Source organism: Haemaphysalis longicornis, unplaced genomic scaffold (assembly GCF_048455015.1).
Source record: "Haemaphysalis longicornis isolate Haplotype H1 unplaced genomic scaffold, Haemaphysalis longicornis Haplotype H1 scaffold_438, whole genome shotgun sequence".
Lineage (NCBI taxonomy): Eukaryota > Metazoa > Arthropoda > Arachnida > Ixodida > Ixodidae > Haemaphysalis > Haemaphysalis longicornis.
Window position 1 is genome coordinate 99,068 of NW_027526375.1, and position 24,238 is coordinate 123,305.

General features: G+C 46.7%; 1 protein-coding gene across 4 annotated transcripts in view; it reads right to left on the reverse strand.

Moving 5' to 3' along the window:
- Nucleotides 1-9,631, reverse strand: part of LOC144137679 (tRNA methyltransferase 10 homolog B-like) — a 50,607-nt gene extending 40,976 nt beyond the window's left edge. For 3 of the 4 annotated variants that reach the window (XM_077669621.1, XM_077669623.1, XM_077669620.1), the window contains exons 1-3: nucleotides 9,465-9,631; nucleotides 6,666-6,753; nucleotides 2,403-2,532 (exon numbers count right to left, since the gene is read on the reverse strand). The gene's annotated coding sequence lies outside the window, so the exon portion shown is untranslated. Of the gene's footprint in view, nucleotides 1-2,402; nucleotides 2,533-6,665; nucleotides 6,754-7,577; nucleotides 7,597-9,464 lie in introns of those variants that run through there. The other variant, XM_077669622.1, reaches the window with a different exon arrangement.
- Nucleotides 9,632-24,238: the final 14,607 nt, after the last annotated feature.

The window sequence follows — 24,238 nt, forward strand, 5'->3', positions numbered from 1 at the left end:
ATCGGTCAGAAGATCGTGTGTAACTCGTCCTTTCTTGCTTATTCGCGAGGATCAGCGATCAGAGCTTCTCGATAAGTATTCAAAATACGTAGGCTTCCCTGCAGTATTTTTGAGATGTTCCTATGAAGACTGAACAGCCTAATACTACGTACCAAGCAGCGGCCTCTACACGCTCATCGCACAGCAGGAAATAAAGCGGCTTTCTTCGGTTTCTTTCGTTGTTGTCTTGTATCGGATTAATGTCTCTTGCTTTTATTTCTGCCCAACGCATTATTTTTCTGCGCCGTCACCAACTTCTTATTAGGAGGTTTCGGGATGTTTGGTAGCCTCACAAAGGTCGTGTGGATATTTCCTTCATTTTGTATGGCATACATTCCCTTCTTCACAAATTGGCTTTCATTACGGCTGCGTGCAAGAAGGTGCATATCCGCAGCGTGCTTTGTTTATTCACATGCCAATACAATGAGAAGGTTTGTGCTACGCCACCGCGATCGCGTCCTAAACAACGTGGTCCACAGTACTCGAAGGCGGCTTTTGTGCTCCGAATTTCTATCGTAATTATATCGTTATCATAACGAACTGACTCTCAAATCGAACAATGATGACATGATTACGGTGTTGAAGGCCTGATATACTCGCTAAGTAACGTAATAAATAGTATACCTGCATATATTACAAGACTCGAAACCGAAGAATAATTCCAAGTAGCTCTTTATTGCTTTTCAACCCTTCCAGGCGCGAAGAACAAATCCTATTCTACTCGGGATGGCGTTCTATGATTTGAAGAAAATTACTTTTACTCTCTTGTCCTGGACTGAGGACTCGGCCCACTAACCAGATCGATTTAATGGTTAAACAAGTTTACCCCTCCTCCCCTTACTCCTCCTCCTTCTCTTTAGTGCAGTTTTTCTATAACGCATATCCGAATATCGGGAAGATATGGCTGTGCAAAATGTTTCGAAATATCCCTCCAGGTCTTAACAAACATATATGTGTTACCATAAATTTATCGAAGACGTGGCTCGTTTTCCTCAATAAACCTCCATACTGGTTAGATGCCTGGTATAGAATCAGCACGCGCGTATATACACACTGGGTTATTTGGAACTCAACTTACAGTTTTTGCAGTCTATAGTGCATGTCGGCAAACTTTCATGCCTTGACAACGTAAAGTGATGTGACAAAACGCGTTCGAGCGTTCAGCAAGGTTGCAAAAACTGTTTTACCTGACATATGATTACCGGGAATCGTGGTCCCTTCTGCAAAAGCGGACAGCCCTGAAGGCCTAGAATTTGTTTTGATCTTCCATTTTCACTGTTGTCGGTTATTAGCAGCTGACTGGTCCTTTTGTTCGAATGCTTACATGAGAAGTTGACGCATAGCTCTTCGCGCTCCGCACAGGACCGGCTTCGCAAGTAATGGGGTGGCGCCGGCAATGTTTCTCCCGTAGCCGCATCCAAAACTATACTTTAATTGACACGATGAGCTAGTGTATGCGATTTTAAGCCTATTATTATGATAAAAAGTTACCCACACGCCAATTTTGGTGCGGACAAGCATCAGACGTTGACGAGCGCAAAGAAACAGCAGGGAGAACGATCTTGAGTGAAGCAGACGACAAATGCGAGAATCCCTAAGCTGACGTCACGGAGGCGCGCTTCGCAGCGCCGCCTGTGTTCGCGCTCACCGCCAATACTCCAACGAAATGCCAGTGTATGGCGCTCACGTTTATCTGATCTCCGACAATTTGTCAGCAAACAACAGTTCCCACTAATTGCCAAGTCAAAATGAAACCTGCACTCCAAGGTTTGAGTTTCTGGTTATTCGCTTTTTGAATCTGTGACAGGCACAGGCAAGAGCACAGTCTCGCTTGCAATTCACAATGACGTGACATTTGTTGTCCACGGTGTGCCCCCCCACTCACTGACTACATTGTGGCTACAGTAAAACATAATGCAATGAAAGTGATCATCACCTAAATACCTCCTCGAGCAAGCTTTGACAGTAAGCCTCTGCACTATGCTTTGGTCAACCTGCTGCCACTGCATGTGCTTACGGGCAATTTCAATGCATATCACCCAACTTGGGGCAGCAATAGGAGCACATCTCGGGGAGGCCGCCTTTTAAATGTTGCTAGTCTTGCCAGATTATTATAGATCTCAACCCAGGCTCAACATCTCAACACTCATCCATGGTAGAAAGTCAAGCACTTTGAATGCAACGGTGACATTTGCCTCCCTGCTGTCACCCATGCTATGGTTTGCTGATGCCGAAAGCTTTGGTAGTGACCACCTGCCGACACATAACCGTACAGTCCCCAAGGGTGTTGGCAAAGGTCCCCAAAAACTAAAAGAGCACAGCACTAATTCAGAGAAGTTGGAAGACAGCAATGCTGCTCTTACCCCACATGGGATGTTCAGTGATGCTATTTCGAAAGCGGGTGCTTGTCCAGAAAAAAAGGTTGCTTGCTTCTCAAATCGCTGTCAATGATCAACTCCCAGTACGAGCTGCTTCACAGGAGAGCAGAGTGGCCTGCATAAAAAATATCCCCCCCGGACATTATTTGAACTGCTAGATGTGCACAGAAATATGTGGAAAAGCACAATGACAACCTCACTAAATAGCCCTGCAGCCAGTTTTGCTCTCAGAGAGGTCCATGCAAGCCACTCTCACATATATGGCAAATATTTTGCAGTATGAGGGCCTTGGCTAGCCCACTTCCCCTGTTCTCACCAAAGGCTCTTCAGAAGGTCACTTCCAAAGTGAGCGATGTGGAAGAATTTAGCACTAAAATCACCCCTCCAATCTGCAAAGCTGCAACTTCAGAACAATCTGCAAAGCTGCAACTTCAGAACTGTCTGCACACTTCTACTTGCACATGAGTGCGACACTGATGGATGACCCACTCAAGAGCTCACATACTCAGCGTTGCAAAGCTTCAATCTACTTCTCTTGCTTTGCACTAAGGGCACCATGTATCTGGCTTCACCAAACCTGGGTCTCAAAGCTCTCCACGCTCCCTGTAACGCTTGGTGTTGGGCTACTTGGTTGAGCATCATTGGAAGGCACAGACGGACTGGAAGGCACAGTTTCTACATTTCTAAACAAACAAATGGAATATTATAATTGTATACCGTACGGTTAAGATGCGACTGGTGCGCAAGTTTAAAGAAAAAGCTGAAAATCACAAAGTTCAGATGCTAATATAAAAAAACATCGATTTTTATGGAATTCTAGCTAGATGTAGGCCCTTAGATGTTATCTCACTATAAAAAAAATGTTTCCTTATTTTGTTCCCGGAATGCATACGACGAACTGCTCTCGACGGCGGCTCTCCACGACGAACTGTAGTGATAGCGACTTTCCCCAGTTTTGTATAAATCATATATGTTTTGTATAAAAGGCAAATGATCCCTCCACGAATAGAAGAAAAAATGGAACAGAGAAATGCCATCTTTATTGTCCATGTTGGAACCACAAAAAACAATTTCCACCCAATTTAAAGTGCACAGATTAAGTAAAAGACGACAAAACTCTTAGGTTGTGCCACAGATTTAAAAAAGCACCCTCACTTTTTGTGAAACTTTCCTAATTTGTTGACCGTTGAATTTACTTTTTATAAGAAATATATTGCATTATATCGGTACTAAAGTGTGTGCAGCAGAAGCATGGATCCCTGTCAGCCATGCTCCTCGCGGGTGTTCAGACAGGAAACACTGATATCTGCGTCCTTAGAATTTGCATATATTCAATATAAACCTAGCATTTAGGACAGCGGTATGCACGGACACAGTGTGTTGGCAACATGAATCAGCTCGGAAAGACAAAATACCATATCAAAAGGAAGAGTACTGGTGCTTTAAGAAATCCAGAGGAAGCTCTAAGAACAAAACCTGAAGAATACCGCTCCGTTACTGTACAGATTAGCAGAGTACGTTCCAGTGGTGCCGCCTTTGTAGTAAAGGGGCGCTGTATTTCTGCTAGTATTTTCAATATGATGAAGGTGTTTTTACTTTCAACCAAAGTAAAGTTAGCGGTAAACACCTTGGGAAAGTTTCACAAAAATTGAAAGAGCATCTTTTTTTTTTAAATCTGGCACTGAACGTCTGGTTTTGTCATCTATTACCCAATCTGTACACTTTTAATTGGGCGCAGATTGGTGGTAAACACCTTGGGAAAGTTTCACAAAAATTGAAAGAGCATCTGTATTTTAAATCTGGCGCTGAATATCTGGTTTTGTTGTCTTTTACCCAATCTGTACACTTTTAATTGGGCACAGATTGGTTGATATGGTGCCAAAGTAGACATTTCAAGTTTTTTTGTTTCGTTCTCAGTTATTGTATCTGTGGAGGGATCATTTGCATTTTATACAAAACATATATAATATATACAAATCTGAGGGAAGTCGTAATACTACAGTACGGTGTGGAGAGCCGGGCGAACAGGGCTCCTGTCCCTCACTGTACGCACTCCAGAAACAAAATGATGCAACATGTTTTTGACGATAATGAAAGAGCATGTAAAGGCCTACATCTGTGGAAGATTTCAGACAAATCGAAGCTGTGTTTTCTTTTTATATAATAGCATCTGAACTTCGTGTTTTTCAAACTTTTCTTCAAACTTGCGCGCACGTTGCATCTTATCCGAGTTTTATACAATTATAACATTCAGTGTGTTTGTTCATAATGGTGAGCAGCACAACTGAGTAAAATTTGTAGGTTGTGACTTAAGCACTTTTTGTACAATTTAGGCTCAAAAATTTTTATAAGTTAGGCTCTTAGACAAATTTGATGTTTTATTGCGAAATTTTCTTATTTTTTCCAGCAACAAAACTTTTCGGAGAAGTGTGCACGAGGCGTAAATTGAGCCTACAATTTACAAATTGCCCGTTATGAATATTTTCGTAGTCTGACGTCGCAAAATTTGTCCGAGGCGCACAGGCAGGTAGTGGTGGGGGTCCACCTTGTCACGTTCTAAATTTTTTTTTTATAGCAAGACAAAATTTTTCCTAGGGGAAACATTCGTGAATCTTAGCATGCCAATAACCACGGAATAATATAAAAATTTTCAAGCAAATTGAAGAGGTCTAACAGCCACACTTTGTTCAATCTTATCTGAAATCACCCCCCCACCCCCGCTCCTCGTTACTTCATAATTTCAGGCGGTTCAGACTGCCGTCTGGTCCCGTCCAAATTCTGCGTTGTATGGCTGAAAACTCGTTAATTTGGTCAGATCAGATATGGCCGCAATTCGGTTAATTTGGACTCCCCGCCGAGTTCAGGTCCGGAAAGTGCGGAATATCCAGCAAGTTTATGCGGGAAAAGTGGTTCATTTTTTGTAATGAACTACTTTTCCCACATAAACTAAAATTGGCATGAAGAATGGAAAAGAATGGGGGAATAATACTTTGAAAATTGAACTCCCTATCTTGTCCAGATGCAGAAAAACAGGACCCGACATTTTGGCAATTTTTGAAAAAAGGCCAGGGTTTGTAATTCCTTATTAAAAAAAAATTTCACTTGAAAATTAAAAATAAAATTGCGAACTTGTTTGACAGTATGCAAAGCCTCTGCAGAAAAAAACCCGCAGAAATAGCTGCACTAGTTTGTGTTTTACAGTTGCAAAAGTTTCCCATTTCGCGCGATTTGTCCAACGGACCTGCCACCCAAGCCGGCTTTGGGAATTTTTTTCAGGTAGGCAAAATTTTTTTTCAGAAAACTAACTTCAGATATGTTTTCCCTTCGCACAAAGGGCCACATATAAATTTTTCGTCAAAATTAAAGATGTTGACTGGACACACCCGTCTTATCTCCCAGCTCTCTTTTCTAACGTCAAGGCAGCATTTGGCAGTCACTCATTGCGCTATTCAAAGAGAGATAACATGCATAGGGCTGCAAGGACACATGGTCAAATGGCTGAGTAACTACCTACAAGGTCGATATGTCAGCACAGTTGTGGAAATCAGCAAGAAGCCATTGATGCCAAGATCTGCACTGAAGTTCTTTACGCTCGAAAACATTTTTAACTGTTACAAGCTACCATGGAATCATCTGCCATTGGTGTGTGGATTCCATCACACCGGGCCTCATCAAGCAAAACTCGGCCACAAAAGATCCTTCACGGCTACTGAGCAGGTAGCTAAACATTGCATCCGCCACTTTCATCTGCAGATTCAAAGAAGTTAAATTTCTGATTCCTCTCCTGCTCCCCATGAACTTGCAAAAACATTATTTTCTAAAATAACCATGATACTTAAATAATATGATTACATGGGATGACAAATAGCTACAGAAGAGTTCACTTTTTTAAGAGTACACATTCACAAAAATTAAGCAGAAAAAAAAAATTACGAGTAGCAAAACCCCAAGTGCACATGTGTGCCAGGCAGTAGCAGACCATGCTCTCCCTAGTCTTGTTGCTAACCGTTGACGAAAGTGATCCCAACTGCCGAATAACTGCAGTAGCAAATGATGTTCATCCCAGGTGCAATTCATATTGCTTCCGGCCAATATCCCCAGAAAGAAAAAAAAAAGACATTTTAAGGGAAAGCACTCTTAGGCAGGCCTGCTTACTGCGTGCTCAGAACCTCATACATGTTCACAAACATGAAACTTGTCGCTGCCTTTTGCTGCCCAAGTCTCTTTGTTCCTCTATGTGGTACTTACCGTTTGGTAATCACAGGTTCTTAGAAGTGCTTGTTTGGCTAAGAAAACTTGAGCAGAAAAGTTCTGGTTCACATGTTGCTTTCATTTCCTGTAAAAATAGCAACTATCAGACAAATAAAAACAACTATTGAAAACAAAACCAACCACAGTTATGGCACTAACTGAACAGGGGCTCACTCAAGCATTGAATATGCGTGACCTCATTCTCTTATCCACACACATAAGCTGTGTGGGATGAATTCGGATAATGGCAGTTGCTTAATGGCAGCTGATTCATGGCAGTTGCTTGTCAGAAGATTTCAAATTCAGATTGAAGCTTTATGTGCCAAAGTTACACCTCGAATATGGGGCACACACTGTAAGGAAGGCTACAGATCAACTTGGACCAATGAAGTGCATAAAACATTTGCTGAAACGACGTACAGGCTTGACTCGATGGGATGTGGCAAAGTAGTACAAAAAAGTGCCAGCATTAGGTAACACAAGAGAAAAAAGGTCCGCCCACGTATGTTACTGCTTTGGACCTACTTTGCATCAAAGAAGTGCAAGGAAAGACAAGGCAGCTTCTTTTTAATGCAGTCAGCTCCCATCTTTTCATTAGGCATGCACCTGAAAATAAGCAAGATTTTACATTTTGAAATAATTTTTTTAACAGTTAGACTTAAGTCTTTCCCGTACTTCGGTACCAGAAGAGATGCGACTGCTACTGCAGTTATGCTATTTTGATATCCTTGAGGAATATTGCCCTTTTTTTTGCTATTTATAAACAGCCCATGCCACCCATTTAAGTGACCATAAAGTGTTGCAACCGTTCCCCAAAAACAAAACTGGCAGCAGCAAGGAGGGGGGGGGGAATTGTTGACAACAAATTAGGGGAGAGACTGATTTAAACACAAAACCTATCAAACTTACACTTTTTGTCTTTTTAGTGAGGACGAGGAGGGCAACGATATTCATGGGTGCACAGTCGTAAACTGGCCTACTACTAATGAAGTAGAAGACGGACAGACTACAACAGAAATACAGAGTAGGTGATTCAAGAGCGCTTGATAAATAGTATAATTTTTCCTGCTGAATAAACACAATTGTGAGTTAGCGCTACTTTTGTTTGCTCTCTGTGTGACCTGTGTGAATTATTACAGTCAATCTTAAGAGAACTATGAACACATTAACTTGATACCAAGTACTATTATGGCAATCTGGGCTTTTATATTCTGTTATAGATCTCTTGTGGGGTCTGCTCAGGCTTCATATCTAAAAGTGAAGCATAATATGCATCAATGGGCTTATTCCACAAGTTAGAAGGTTTACATGTGTCTTTCCAATGCCAGTTTAAAAAATGAATAGACACTTTGCTCTCTTCAACATGGTGCCATGAAAATTTTGAAGGTTCAGAAAGTTTATCCTACAGCTTTAAAAGACAACAACATAAAGGCAACCCAAATATAAACATAAAAGAATACTCCTGTCCCACAGCCACTTTCAATCAGGATTGGAGAGAAGTGCGATTGACTTTTCGACCACGCTCGATGCATCAGCGCTGCTGCACAGCACATTTCAACCCCGATTAAGAAGTTGCACCAGTTGCACTCACATATGCCATATAGTGCCGAAAATGCATTTCGCAGCCGGCGCTTGGTAACTTTGCATGGTCGTAGGTATACATAACTATACAAATGTTACTGCATGTTTATTTGAGTCAAGTTATTTGATACAATTTGTGACGCTGAAATTGTCACCTTATGCACCCTTGCTCAGTGGAAACGACAGTATCCCTGCTTTCGTCCAATCACGCTTGGAAACCTCAATCGCGCTTGGGGAACCACAACTGAGTTCGAGTGGGATCAGGCTCAATCGCGACTGAAACTGTCGCGTAGCACCGCCCAATACGGATTGAGCTCAATCCAGATCGACTCAATCACGATTGAACATGCTCGTGTGACAGGGGCATAAAGTACCGTAGCAACTGCTTGCAGGTCCTAGCCACATGATGACAACTTTTCACTAACAAGGGACAGTTGCCCTTCACCGAACGAGCCATAAAGTGTTATATATAATGTGAAAATGAATCCTCTCACTGAGTAAGCAGCCAACTAAGCTGACATTTGTAGCATCCATGGCAAACATTTCAGACGCTAGCATGTGCTAAGTTTTGGTGCAAATAAGCTTATCGCTTTCGTGGCATAAGACGCAGAGCACGTTTATGCCTCCTAGGCACCGAGTGACCTTTCAAAGCTAGGGACGCTAGGTATCGATAGATTGGCCTTCGCCAGGTCGATCCCCCTCTCCCCCTCCGGCTATGAATAGATAAGCGGCTCACCAAATTATTTTTCTTTTTTGCAACTCCGTTAGCTTCAAGTTCATCTGGCAACGGCCTGTATTGTTGCTGATTTTCGTTTCATTTGAAACCAATTATACGAAAAATCTAATATATTCTTCCGCCTCCTCGATTTCACAAACCCCGAAATTTAATTGTTATTCACAAAGGAGTTTTGGCCGAGTAGTTGATTCCTGCACAGAAACCTGTGTGCTCGGGTGATACCCATCGCACGCATGCAGGCACAAAACTTTGGGGGCGCGTTGGTTACTGCTAGAAGCAGCTTCTGCTACAAATATTGCGGTCTCACCAGCACCAAATTATTCATTAATCTGCAGCAACACTATTTAGAGCTCTCATCAGCCTCAAATTATTCGCTAGTCCGTAAAATACTATCCAAAGCTGTGTCGCCAGTACAAACGCACTTTTAAGTGGACACAAAATCTGTCATTTTTTCAATCATAGGTAGTACACACACTTACGCAACCATTCAATCGAAGACCCTCTTTGACGGCAGCTTCATATTTGTTCACAACGTCACTATAGCTTCACCATTAACCATTTCAAGCGTCAACAAGAAATGCTCAACTTGCTTTGCACCACGTTTTGTACCACGCACGCCTTGAATGCATGCTTTTTGTTTGTTTAATATTGGATTGGATTGTCTTGATATCCTCTAGCACTATTTCTTGTTCTTGTTTCGGAATGATTTTTATCCAAGTTGCACCAATTATTAGAAATTACGGGCCTCAATAGCAGCATCGAAATAGTAAAATTAGACTTCATATCGACGATGCGCCCTTGCAGGATTTAGAGTTATGAATTTAGAAAAGAGGGGGAGGATCTGGGAAAGGTTGGTCCGTTGGTGCCAACGTTGGTGCCATGGACGCATTAGGTCTCTTTTATTTGCCGTTTTGTACTGCTCACAGCTGACCCAAGGCAGCAGGACTGTCCAGAATAAAGATCCCCAGGTGGTCAAAATTAATCCGGAGCCCTCCACTACGGCGCGCCTCATCGCCTGCGTTGCGTCGGCGCGTTAAACCCTACAATCAATCAATCAGGACTGTCCAGAAATCGTTCAGGACTGCTCAGGACTGGCAAATAAAAGAAACCAAGAATTTCAATGTGGCGCACCATGGACACAAAAAAGGTGGCGCGCACCTACTCACGGGGATTGGCCATGACAGACCATGATCGGCCATCTCATGCTGAAAGATGGGTAAGAAACAGAAAAGACGGAAATGGAAGTGAGAAAATAATATTTGGGAAGGGAACGCAAAAATTTTCAGCAAAAAAAGAGAAATTCTGGGCGAAAATGGAGCATGGACAAAGAAGGCCGCGTAGAGGCCCTTATTATCGCAGCGAAGACAACGATCGAAGGCCCGAGCGCATGGAGGAAAGAAAAGTGTTCTTTCCTCCATGCCCGAACGTGAGCTCGTAGCTCACGCAGGCAGTAATAGGAGAGAGGAGGAAATAGCCTTTATTACATCAGGAAGACGCTAGGTCAAGTGGAGGAAGTGGGAGTAGAGGGTGGGATATTCGAGGCTTGGGACATCTTGAAAATAAACCGTTCAAGTTGAAGCTGGTTGGCTCCTTACGAAGGAAGAGGCCACGTGGGGTGAGGAGAGCAGGCTCACGGCTCTAAACTGCTCGCGCTAGACCGCTTTCTAGAGAGTAGTGCGCAATTAAAGTCAGCGTGGAGGGTTCCAGTGTTCGAGGGTCGATGTAGGAGGAGGAGGCATTTGGAGGAGGCTTGAAGTTTCTGTAACGCGTAAATTTTGGACAGTGCCAAATTAGGTGCTGGAGATTGGCGGGTGTGAGGGAGGCGCAGAAGGGACATCGAGGCGGCAGGGATAGGGTGTACCATTTACGGAATGTCTCTGGGGTTAAGCTAGCATTTGCAAAATATTTGTTCATAAAAATTTCGGCTGATCTTGGGAGCGGGGGTAGAGCAGATAAAAAGCCGGTTGGAGTGAGGGTCTTGAGGCGGTCTTTTTTGTCTTTTTTGTACCGTAGAATCTGTATGGCTGGCGGTAATGACTCAGGAGGCGGAGGAGCCAAGTCAGGTAGCAGCGGAGGACTGGAGGTTATACACTCCCGTGCAGCCGAGTGAGCTGCCTGGTTCCCCGGTGAGGACTCCTCGTGTCCAGGCGACCAGTCGATGCGAAGATGGATGCCGCTAGATTTTAGGATGAAGATCTGATGCAGGATTTTGTTGGCAATGGGATTGGTCGATGTGGGACTTTGTAGTGTCTTTAGGGCTTCGAATGAGTCCGTCAGGATGCGTATTTGTGAAGGGACGGAGGAGTGAAAGTCGAACATGAGGAAGTCGATGGCTTGAATGATCGCATGGAGTTCCGCTTCCAGAATGGTAGCACATGGAATATTAAGGGTTCGTTTGCCTTGGATGGAGGGGAGATCAGGTGATGTACATGCGGTGCCAACTAGTGGATTAGCTATGCTTGCGTCGGTGTAAATATTAATTTCTTGGGGGCGTTTACTGTTCCGGAGGGCGTTGATGCGGGCTGCGCGGACGGGGTGGGCGTTACGCGGGACGGGATGGGTGGCTGTAGAGTCCGTGACAGAAGGGCGTAATAGAAGATTCGCAAATATATCCGTCCCACTGGAAATTTTCGCGAAACACTTGGACGGAAACAAGAATTAGGTGCCGGAACAGCTATAGGTATAGTTGTGGAAGTGGCAGTGTGAGAGGGGTGTGGAAGCGATGGAAATGGACAAACGAAGACGTTGCAGACGGCCACGTGGGTATGGCGGATAGGTGAGCCGCCGAGAAGCAGCACCTAGTGCGGCGGCACCGTGACATGTCAAGCGGGACAGTAGACCCCTCATGAACTACCGCGTTAGATACCAGGTCACGCATGACGAGCTCCATGTATCTGATAATGCAGAGAACATTTGCCGCGTCACGCATCCGATGATCTGCGCCGCGTGCGGGGAGATATGAGCATCAGTGGTACCAGGTGGAAGTGCACCCGCTGCAGTTTGACTTCGATCGCTGCAACAGCTATAGTTGCTACCACGGAGCAAGATAAACAGGAGCGCCGACTTCGCTCTCTCCTGCGGGCTCTTAATGTCCACCACTCGCGGAGCACAATGTAGATGGCGCAGCGAATGGTCAAGCGGCCGGCGTGCTCCGTGGTTGCTACATTCTTCGCAAGCATGACCCGAGCCACGCCCTCGTACGCTATGACACAGCTGCATTTGCACGGGTAAAAATGACCAAGTGGCAAGGAGCTGTTAAGATCCAGACTAGTGGGATCTTCGTTGGTGCCTAGGTTGTGCGTGGACCCGAACGGGAGTAGAAAAACCCAGACCGTGTCGGCGGAAAGGCCGGTAGGGCTATAGACATCCGTGGCTGGAGACGAAGTCCTGACAAAATGTGGGCAGTGTCCGCTTGTGTTCGGGCCTAGTCCACATGTACATACTGTTATATATGTATCATCACTAGCGCCCTCTGGGTGCCGGTTCTTTTGTCAATAAAGACAGGCCTAGCGTCGGCAGAGACACACACGATGGCGGCCTGTGAAACCCAACTGTAAAGCTGTCCGGTGTCCCTCATTCAATCAGCAACCATCAGTATATAACATGGTGTCAGAAGTTAAAATTTCGCAACGCAGCAACTCTACAAAGCAACTACAGTAGAGCAACGAGGAAATTGTGATGGCATTTCCCCTGATCCAACCGCCGAAGCCGTTCGAGCCGGGCAGCAATCCCGCCGAAACGTGGTCGGAATGGAAGACGGCTTACGAACTCTACGAAGCAGCGTGTGAGTACACAACAAAGCCACCAGCAACAAGGAGAGCACTACTACTACACGTTATCGGCCCCGCTGCACGGAAAATCGTCGACACCTTCAGCTTTACAGCCCCAGCAAGCGGTGAGCCAATTACCGACACCGTCGCTGCCATTTTTGCGAAGTTTGATGAAAAGTACCTGCCGTACAAAAACGTTACGCAGGCGGCAGCTGTTTTCAACTGCATGTACCAAAAGGAAAATCAGCCAGTTGACGACTTCATAGCTGAGCTGCAGTGCCAGTCGAGAAAGTGCGATTTTGGCGACCAGCACGACCGCCTTCTAGGCGACAGGATTATCATCGGAATCCGCGACGCAGCTCTGCGAGAACGCCTGTTTCGGGAGAGGGACTTGACTTTAGAAAAGATCATCACGACATGCAGAGCGGCTGAGATCTCGAAACAGCACGTGTCTTCCCTGGCGACGACTCTTGACAAACAAGAAGTGGTGGTCGACAAGCTGAACCGCGGAAGGCAGCCACATCGACAGCAGAACAGGCAACAGCCGAAAAGACAGCCCCGGTTTCAACAAAGAAGCAACCAGCCTCAACATTCAGAAGCCAAGCCCCAGAAAAGTTGTGGTAGGTGTGGAACCACCCACCTGCCCCGACAGTGCCCTGCATATGGCACAACCTGCTACGCCTGTGGGAAGTTCGGGCATTTTCAAAACGTTTGCCGACAGAAACAGCGAGCAGCACCGCGGCACGTCCGAATGTTAGACATGGAGGAAGATGTAGCTGTTCAAGATTTTGGACTGGGCAGCCTGACTGTAAACGACATCACAGAAGAGTCGCTCTCGGACTGGCTTGAGACTGTCAACGTCAGCGGCAACCCAGTGACGTTCAAGCTGGACACGGGATCCGATGTCAACATTCTCCCAGAGCAACTTGTGTCCAAATGGAAGCCCCATCCAGCGGTCAAGAAAACTAAAGCAAAGGTCACGACCTACCTAGGAGAGCAACTCGACATCGAGAATGAGTGCCAGTTCCTTTGCACTGTGAAGAACACCCAATCCAACCTCAAGTTTTTGCTTGTAAAAGGAAATTTGAAGCCTATACTTGGAGCATCTGCGTGCACAGCCTTAGACCTGTTGCATCGAGTGAGGCTCGTCGAGGCAACGAAGAAGGCCCCTCACCCTGCATCAGACTTTGAAGACGTCCTTCAAGAATTTCCAGATGTATTCAAGGGCATCGGTAGACTACCAGGAGAATACAGCATTCACCTCAAGCCTGACGTAAAGCCTACAGTGACTGCCCCTCGCCGAGTGCCAAGTGCTCTTGAAGAGACTGTTAAGGCTGAGCTTGCACAAATGGAACACAATGGCATCATCACGGCTGTGACAGAACCAACAGATTGGGTCCATCCCATCGTCATCATCACAAAGAAGGATGGAACTGTGCGAATCTGTCTGGATCCAAGAAACCTGAACGCAGCGATCAAGCTGCACCACTACCGCATCCCAGTTCCAGAAGAACTCTTTGCACAACTATCTGGGTGCACTGTGTTCTCGGTGCTTGATGCAAAGAGCGCCTTTTGGCAGCTAGCTCTTGATGAAGAGAGTTCGTACCTGTGCACATTCGCCACGCCTTGGGGTCGCTACAGATTCCGGAGAGTACCTTTTGGCCTCAGCACAGCCCCAGAGCTTTTTCAACAAGCCATCGACAGAGTCTTTGAGCGTCAAACAATCGTGATGCCGTACTTCGACGACATCTTGGTAGCTTCCAGAACATCGAGTGAGCACACAACCCATCTGCGAAAGGTGCTTATGACAGCACGCAACAACAACCTCAAGCTGAACAAAGACAAGCTCAAGCTGGGATTGTCTTCAGTAACCTACCTTGGACACCAGCTTACCCAAGACGGCATTGCCCCTGACCCCGACAAGGTAAAGGCAATCAATGCCATACAACCACCAACTGAAAAGGCAGAGCTCCTTCGATTCCTTGGGATGGCAACATACCTAATGAAGTTCGTTCCAAACTTTTCATCAAAGACGCAACCTTTGCGTGAGCTCCTGAAGTCTGACGTCGCGTGGCATTGGACCCGTGAGATGTCAGATGCATTCAACGAAATCAAAGGCAGCCTGACAACTGCACCAGTGCTGCACTACTTCGATCCAGCTCAACCAATTGTCATATCGACCGATGCTAGCTCGTATGGAATTGGCAGCGTCCTTCTCCAGAACGGATTCCCAGTGGCATATGCATCAGCAGCACTGACGCCAGCACAGCAGCGCTATGCGCAAATTGAAAAGGAACTGTTGGCCGTAGTGTTTGCTTGTGAACAGTTTTACTACTATATCTGTGGTCGCAGCATCGTTGTTGAGACAGACCACAAACCCCTCATTGGATTACACAAAAAAGACTTCCACAAGGTTTCCCCCAGACTTCAGAGATTGCTTCTTCGCATTCAGCGTTTCACTCTGAAGTTGGTTCATATACCTGGAAAACTATTGGCAGTTGCCGATGCACTCTCTCGCACGCCTGACCCAGCACAGAGCATCAGCACAGCTGATGAAGAACATGGTGTCCTGGTCTGCACCTTGGTTCGAGCATCCACGGCAAAGCTGGCTGAAATCCAAGCTAGCACGGCAGCAGATGACGTCCTGAAGCGTGTAATGACCTACATCGAGCACGGTTGGCCAAACAAAATCTCGAAGGTTCACCCATCGGTCAAGCCCTTCTACTCAAGAAGAAGTGAACTCTACGTAACAGATGGCTTCGTCTGTTATGGTGAACGACTAGTAGTTCCACAAGCATGCCAGAAGGATGTCCTCTCAAGACTCCACATCACCCATCGTGGCATCGTTGCATGCAAGAACCTGGCCTCTCAAAGTGTCTTCTGGCCCAGGTTAAACCAGGACATCGAGGAGCTGATCAGCGGCTGTGAAGTTTGCCAACGACATCAAAGAGCAAATCAGAAAGAACCACTTCTCGACCGAGACCTACCAACACGTCCATGGGAGAAAGTGGCCATGGATTTCTTCCACCACAGCGGCACCACTTATTTGCTTGTAGTCGATTACTACTCAAAGTTTGTGGAAGTTGAGAAAATGCCGACTACAACAGCATCTGCTCTTATAGCTGTGCTCAAGGATCTGTATGCACGTCACGGCATACCAAATGAAATCGTGAGTGATCAAGGCCCTCCATTTGACTCTGCGGAGTACAGAAGTTTCAACAAGGAATGGGACATTGTCCACAATCCAAGTTCACCACTCTTTCCAAGGTCCAATGGACAGGCAGAGAGGACAATACAAACCATCAAGGCCACAATGACCAAGGCACTCTCTGAAGGAAAGGACTTGGCACTGGTACTGATGACCTATAGAGCAACCCCAAGTAACGGCCTTCCATCCCCAGCAGAAATGCTGATGGGAAGAAGGATAAGGACTCTAATACCAGCCTCCCCAAGCACCTTGCTACCACACTATCCATACAAGTCATTCTCCAAGCAGCTTCAAGCTAGGCAGCGTGCACAACATAAGCATGGGGATCAGCATGCGCAAGAGCTGCCTCCTCTGCACAAGAAACAGCCAGTATGGTTCTGGCATGGGAAAAGCTGGAGACAAGCAGTTGTGACCCAAGTGGGTCCAGCACCACGGAGATACAAGGTGACATCATCTGATGGCCAGAGCTACGCACGCAACCGCCATCACCTCCGAATAAGAACATGCTCAGGAGAGCCCAAGGCCGAGCGGAACCAGGAAGTAGACTCGAGAAACCCCCAACTGACGGTTGAGGACTACTATCCTCTAGACTTTTCGCTCATTTCCAGTGACTCCCCCAGTCAGTCAAACCCAAGAGGCTTGCCACTGCAAGCACAGCAGCGCCAGACTCGTTCAGGAAGATCTGTGAGAGTTCCGTCAAGATTTTTGTACTAAGATCCTGTCAGTCATTAACTGTTTGTTTTTATTACTTGTGTGGTGGCATGTTATATATGTATCATCACTAGCGCCCTCTGGGTGCCGGTTCTTTTGTCAATAAAGACAGGCCTAGCGTCGGCAGAGACACACACGATGGCGGCCTGTGAAACCCAACTGTAAAGCTGTCCGGTGTCCCTCATTCAATCAGCAACCATCAGTATATAACACATACCTGCTGGGATACCTGGGCAAGCTAAGCCAGCACTGCTCCCAGTTTGTGCCCAGCTAACCCTACCTGCTGCAGCTGGGACCACCTGGGCATGCCGATGGTCGCCCCACGGGTGGGTAGCGGGGCGCAGATGCCGCTGCGGACACCCTTCAGTGGGAGGGACCGTGTGGACGTGCGGCTCGACATCGAGTCGCTGAAGATTATGCATGATGGCCACGGAGCTAGGATGGAACCCCAAGATTAGCGAGGCCGTACGCAGGACTGGAACAGTTCACAGAGGGAGGAACTAGTGGGCGGACGAATGGGTCCAGTACGATGATCCCAACAACTGTTGGGTTTTTCACCCCAGTGACGTCTCCATAATGTTTTCCACCGGAGACGTACTTCGGATCTGTGGAGAGAGCCCACCAACTTAAGGAGTGGAAAGTTGGACACGGAGGGTATATATTGATGTAATGCGGAAGGAGCTGAAGCTCTACATGGTCGGTGTTCTCCGACTGAGCGTCGACGGGCAGACATGAACGTTCAACCCGCTGTTCCTCGTGGCCATCCCTGGTTCGACAGCAGAGATCAGCAATTTTGTTAACACTGGAGAGCGGCACGAATAACTTGCAGCGCTGAGCCACCTGATGAGCATGTTCGTGGGAAGGAGCCAGTTGCGTAGCCAGAAATATATTCCGGGGGGGTGTTGTACGCAACCGGGGAAAAAAAAGAAAAAAGAAGAAGAGAGGGAGACTGCGCCGGATGCCCAAACAATGTATGTCACCTTCAGTGCCGGTCTCATGGGTGGGTGACCAGGGCGGTCGCCCAGGGTGCCGGTGAAAAGAGGGCGCCGACCTGCGCTGAACGCCCCTCCCCGCTCTCCCTCCCTGTTCTCTCCACCCGGCTCTGTCTTCCGTCCACCAAAAGAAGACTTCGGCGGCGCACTTTTAAGTGGGGAAGGAAACACCTACGTGCAAATAATCCGGTGCACTTTTAAGTGAGGTAGGAAACGCTTATATCCAAATAATCCCAAATTATCAAGCCTATATCGAGCAACATAGACCCATAATTTCACACCCAAAACGAGAGTGCGTAGGTGGAATTGCCCTTCCGAGAAACCGCCTTCAGAGGCTTCGAGCATTGGCTTCGAGAGACCTTGTGCACAAAACTAACTCAAGTGTAACTTTTACCTTCCGACACTTACGCTTATTAAACAAGATGCTGAAATAAAGAACAAATGTTATGCTCAAAGGGCGCCTTGTCGCGAAGTTATTGGCAAAAAAAAAAAAAAAAAAAGTGACGCACAAAATTGAATTGATTTTATTTTTTTTAGTAAAGAAAGATTTTTTGCTACTGTTGTTACTGTGTGCATGGATATGGAAAAAAAAAAAAAATTCGTACAATGGTCGGACTACTTCGGAAAGATAGGTTGCATTTCCGGGGTCTAACATTATTTTAAAGCCCGGGTTGGTTTTATTTTAAGAGAGAGAAAGAGAATAAATCTTTATTTATCGAGCAGAGGCTTACGTTTTGGGCTTCCCCCCGTCGAAGATCCCTGGGATTCTTTGGTTTCGATTGAAATCTCCTCCCTCCCGTGTTACAAACAAACTGAAGAAAAACTTTATTACGGTAACACGTGGCTACAGCTGTCTTCTCTTACGTACATTTCTAAGCAGGGCCTAAAGACTTAAATAACTGGCGTGTGTTCAAAGTTTTAAATAGAAACAGAAGAGACTCAACTTTAAAGTAGAAGAGGAAGCCTAATTTTCGCATTAGGCTAACTAACCTGATCCATCCTGACAAACCTCGCACGGTCTACAATATTACTTGAGGAGGTTGTGCTTATATTGACAGCACTCATTTGGCCCCGCTAGAGTATTGCCCATGTATGTGAGGAAAAGGGGTGCGCCAATTCCAGATCACAGCCGAGACACTTTTATACAGCACCGAATCAATCCATGATAATACACAGTAATCCCTCGTTAACTCGAACTCAGTGATCTCGCAATATCGGTGAAGTCAAAACTGTTTTTCTCCGCGCATTTACCTCACATGGGTGATACGTATTTGTCCCCCTTTATTTCGAACGCTTTTTCGGGGGACCACGGATATCTCGAAATGTTGCCAGGGAGGACACAAGGCGAAGTCCGCTGCAGGCAGCTGATAAGGTCTCTCTCTGTTCGAACCCTTAGCGCCAAAAGCGGTCGTGAACGGCAAATTTACACGGGCTACGTACGCCCTGTGCGAGGCTGATGTTCCCGTTACCGGAATGCTGTCCGACGCCTACATCGTTTGGATAGCTGCATGCGGACGACGAGCTGATCATGCGGGTGACGAGGAGCCTGGAAAAGTGCTTACAATGGCACAAACAAGAAACATTCCGCGCCTGCTTCGCAACAAATGTAGCGGTGGCAACCTACGATTGAAGAGGTGCATTGAGAAGCTCGTGCACGCCTTTCTTGGCGAAATTCAAACACCAAGCAGGCGAACATCACGCAGCTCTGTTTCCTGCGAATTATTTTGCCTTTATCACGAAAACTCCCCTGTGCAGTGGGGCATTTTCTACCAGCACTAGCTCTTATATCAGTGACCTGTCCACAAATTTTCGGCATTTCGCTCAACTCGAAACTCCGCTTATCTCGAAAATTTCAGCGGATTTTATGACTTGGAGTTAACGAGGGATTACTGTAGGGGCATTTTCTATGTAAAAGCCAAAAGAAACCCCAACTTCATTGTCATCAAGTTTACCTCTGAAACTTTGTCCTTCCGTCAATATGTTACCTGAGGTGTCTACCCGGAGGTTGCGCACCGCTGTTTGTTCTGTGGTACTAAGACCCGCACTTCCGCATCTCGCCGATGTTTCCTTTTCTGTCTGGTCCTCTGCGCCGCACATTTTAACAATGAGAAGGCGCGCGTACGTGGTACTGTAGAAAAATTCATAATTTTACGGCGTATTCTGCGAAAAAAAAAAATGAACGGAGGCTTTATCGGTCCCTTCAGTACAAAGATCTTATTCCTGCTCCTGCTGTCTGAGAGTAGCTATATAGTTGTTTCGCTGTAATGCCCTTCGTATTCGCGCCACTAGCACTGGTTGGTAGCTTATAAAGGCTAAAAATCAGACATTCAACAGAAGGTTTAAAATCATACAGACAAAATCAGACAGTCAATCAGACAATACTGGGGCTTCGCTAGTGCGCGCTATAGCTTCTTGATGAATAAATGCAGTTGTCGGGAATTTTGGTTAATACAACTAACCTTTGTTTTTACTGGAACGCTTATTTTCGTTTGTGCATTTTAAGCAGCATTATCTGCTTGAAATGCACATGGTCTGTGACCTGATAGGACCTTAGGCAGCGTTATGCATGAGAACCTAATTCTGGCTGGCACATTGATTCGCGGTCCCCGTTCAGGGTGAAGCCACCGAAATACATAGCTCGCGTGAATGAACTGCCAAACACAATTTTGTTGTACGATTAGACATCCTCCTAAAAACGAAAAGAATCAATTGCAAAAAGGTAATGATAAAACATCCAGCATCCCTTCGTAAAAAGAGGTGAGAGAAGCGTGAAAGCGACGGGTTTTTGCGCACTATTAAACGCATTTAGGAACAATCTAAGTGTATACCGATACGTGATTTATGATGTTGTACTCTTCCTTCATGATCGATGCACGTATTGCCTTATCCAGAACCGTTCCTTTTTCGCGATGTTCAACTGACAGCTTTAGCACAATAGAGGCTCGGTAACACGCATGATAGAGTCAGTCGTCTTGGCGGGTAATTTTCATGTAATTTGTTTCGGGATACTTTTGATAACAGAAGAGTTAGAGCCGTTTTCAGTAAGCATACTTTCTTCGTAGATGGCCAAAGATGGCCATGCTTCTCGGCAGAACAGGTAATGTGAGGAAGCCAGCTTACAAAAACCAAGCTTACATCGATACCTTAAAAGTCGGCGTCGCCTCTAAACACAAATGCATTGATGGGAAGACATTTTTTTGAGCCGTCTCATATAAAAAAATGAAGGCCCTGGGACCTGCTTTTATTTTTTGATGAGAGCTTTTCGGTCGGCCAACCAGTCTCTGGGGAAATGCATTAGTTTTTTGACAGGACGCCATCGGTCCCACTAAGGAAGTTTTCGCTTTAAAAGAAATTCAGTGTCTTTCCGCTCTGTGAAGAAGGATGAGCAACGAAGCTGTCGTGCCGAGCCTCAACGCAAGCGACATGCTTTTACCGGGAAGCAGTCCAAGGAATGTACAAAACAATACACGTCTGTTTGCAATTTGCGATTGAGCATACTTCCAAGTCAATTACCTGAATGAAACCTGGACGGACTAGGGTTTTATTTGGGCGGACAAAAATGGACTGTCCGTTTCCCTCCCGTAGAAGTCCGTGTATTGGCAGCAGACGGGAATTCCCCAAAATTTACCACTTCACTGTGAAGTATGTAACTCTGAAACGTAAATGAAACTCCGCGTAATGGTAGAGCCGTCTTAGCGGCTAACTGTCATATAATTGATTTTTGGATAGTTTTAATGAAACAGGAGTCATAGCCGTTTTCTATAATCATACTCCTTCCGTAGACGGACGTTCTTCACTGCACGACACACGATGTAAAAAAGCCAGCTTACAAATAAAGGCCAATTAAAGTCGTCTTCACCTCTAAGCACAAATTTACTGCTGAGGAGACATCTTTTTAGTGGAAATATAAGCCGTGGTATACCAAAATATGGAGGTCCTGGGACTTTTTGATTAATTTTATAATTTTCCCTTACGCTAAAGGTGTGGCGGCGCACAGTTTTACGATTCCAGGGATATGAGTGGGCGCCGCAAAATTGGCGCTGCGCTCCTATGTGTGGGCCGCCCCATCTAGTCGTAACTTTCTTCAGGTTAGACGCGGATTATCCGCTCATTACTGAGTAGTCGTCTCCCGTGTCTACGAGGGCGAATATATCAAAGCCGTCGATGCACAACTGGACGTCGGGCGCCGCCTTCCTCAAGTTCCGGGTGCGTTAATTGGGGCGTCGTATTTCGGCTTGTGGTGGTGGTGGTGGCGGCCCAAAAAATGAACATATCCACTTAGGGGGATCGGCCAAGAAGAGTTATTTGCGTGTTAACGGTGGGGCACTATGCGTCATCGTTGTCGTCGTCTTCTCAGCGGCAGGCTCGGTCATGTCGGGTACGCGTAGCACCTTGTGGCTGTGGTCGTGTTCGAGAGTCAAGTCAGGGTTAGATAGGGTTGTCGAGCTGAGGGCATCTTGTGAATCGCGGTCTTCGGTGTGTCCTTGCATCGTTGGATGATTTCCGGTTTTTCGCCGTAGAGCAACTTCACCTCCAGAAGTTGCTGCGTTTAGTTTCCCCTACGTGGGCTGCGGAATCTCCCACGCGTGGAGTTGCTTCGACGGCTTGGCTACCGGTATGGGTAGGGCGACGGCAAACGGTTAAAGCGCGCTAGACCTCGGACAGGTATTCTTCGATTTCAGTATGGCGCTGGCCGGGTAGGGGGCGTGGTGCGTCGACGGAGAACCATCGCAAACCGAGCCTCTTATAGTGGCAGCGACGGTAGATGTGGTCGGCGTCCCCGCAGTGGTAGCACAGCGGACGATTTCGGGGGTTCGCCATACGTCTGTTTTCCTTGACGTCTGGTTTTGGACTGCATGGTGTCGGGCGGGCGACAGTGGACGGTGGTACGGCGGCGCGAATTCGGCCACCGTCTTAGGAGGGTTGCGGACAAGACAAGCAAAGATCTCTTGCTTTTACTCCTCGCATCAGAAACCTTAGTTTCTTTTCTTCTGTCATTTCCGAGTTCGCACGACGAAACACTCTCTTCATCTCCTCAACAGAGATCATGACCCCTTCGTTAAAGTGTTGCGTGTGCGTTTCCAACAAAAGTGCTGCTCGTTCCTTTCGCACGACGGTGGCGAATGTTTTAAGGAACTCGCTTTTGAAGATAGTCCAGTCGGTCAGGGAGCTTTCGTGGTTCTCAAACAAAATTCGAGCTGCATCTTCTAAATAGAAGAACACGTACATGCCGAAAAGTTTCTTCGTCATTCCACCTGTTAAAGATCGGGACGCGTTCCAACCATTCCTCTCCTCTCCAACCATTCCTGAGGGTCTTCACCGGGAGATCCGTGGAACGATGGTGGTTCCCGGGACTGCTGCAGGACAAAGGGGGGAGTGGCTTCATGCACCATGTTGTCGGTTGCGGTGGTCTTACCTTTGGTTTTTCTTGGTAGGAGACCAAACTCGGCCGGTAAACCTTGCCGTCGGCTGATAGCTCGGCTTTGGCTGGCTTGTCGGCTTCCAAAGGGTGAGGCAGCATAAAGGGTGTGCTCACCCCGCAACTCCACCAGATGTCACGTAGCCAAAGACGACGCAGTTGTTGTCTTAAAGGAAAAGCAAGTTTACAGGAGCGAACTTATGCTCCTCCCCTAACAACTCGAAGAATACACAGGCGGCGAAGCAGCAGTCAGCAAAATGACGTGCGCAGGCGAGTGTCGGTGAATCGAATGCCGCGGCGTTTGTTCGGCGAGAATTTATCTTTCGGCGCGATTGTTTCTCGAACCGTCCAATTACATCGAGAACACTGGGTATCATAGAAGATTATTCTGGTCCATTTACGACAGGAAAAACACTCTCCCTATCAAATGAGAAAACCCGTGCGGCATCAAAAATAAAGGATCGAACACGCGCTTCACGTGGCACACAAACACAGCCGGGCACGGCCGGGCACGCCGGGCGTTAAAACAAAACACATGCATAAACAAACCCAATGCATGGTTCGCGGCACTATTTAAGAACACATAAGGCAGCACACTCGACGCCATACTTGAAGCCATAAATACATTATGGACTTCAGCCGCGATTCCTTACTGCTGGCGTCACGCGGAAATACTTGATATCCCGAAGCCCGGCAAAACACCAGACCGTATTTGTCACCTTCGACCAATAATAACTCTTACATCAACCATTTGTAAGCTGATAGAGCTCATGCATAGTTACACTTCTTACTTGGTGCCTTGAGGGATATTACTGTTATCATCCTGCCCAAAGGGGATTCCGACCACAGCTGGGTGTAGAAAACGGACAGCAGCACTTTTCTGCATATGATCCTGATCGGAGGATGCTCTCGTCGGATTTGAACTGTCCTTGCAATGGATATCAAGAAGGCCTACGACCATGTCAGCCGTGAAGCCGCGCTGCCTAAATGTCCAAAGGGGGCCATGGCGCTAAGGGCATGGGCGAGAGGGGCGACCACCCCGAAACCATGGCTGGCACCGGGGCTCCCTGTGGGGCCCCGCGCTCCCGCCAGTGGCGGATTCGAACACCCCCGCCCCATCTAGACGACCCAAAACATAGGCCTCCATTAAGGC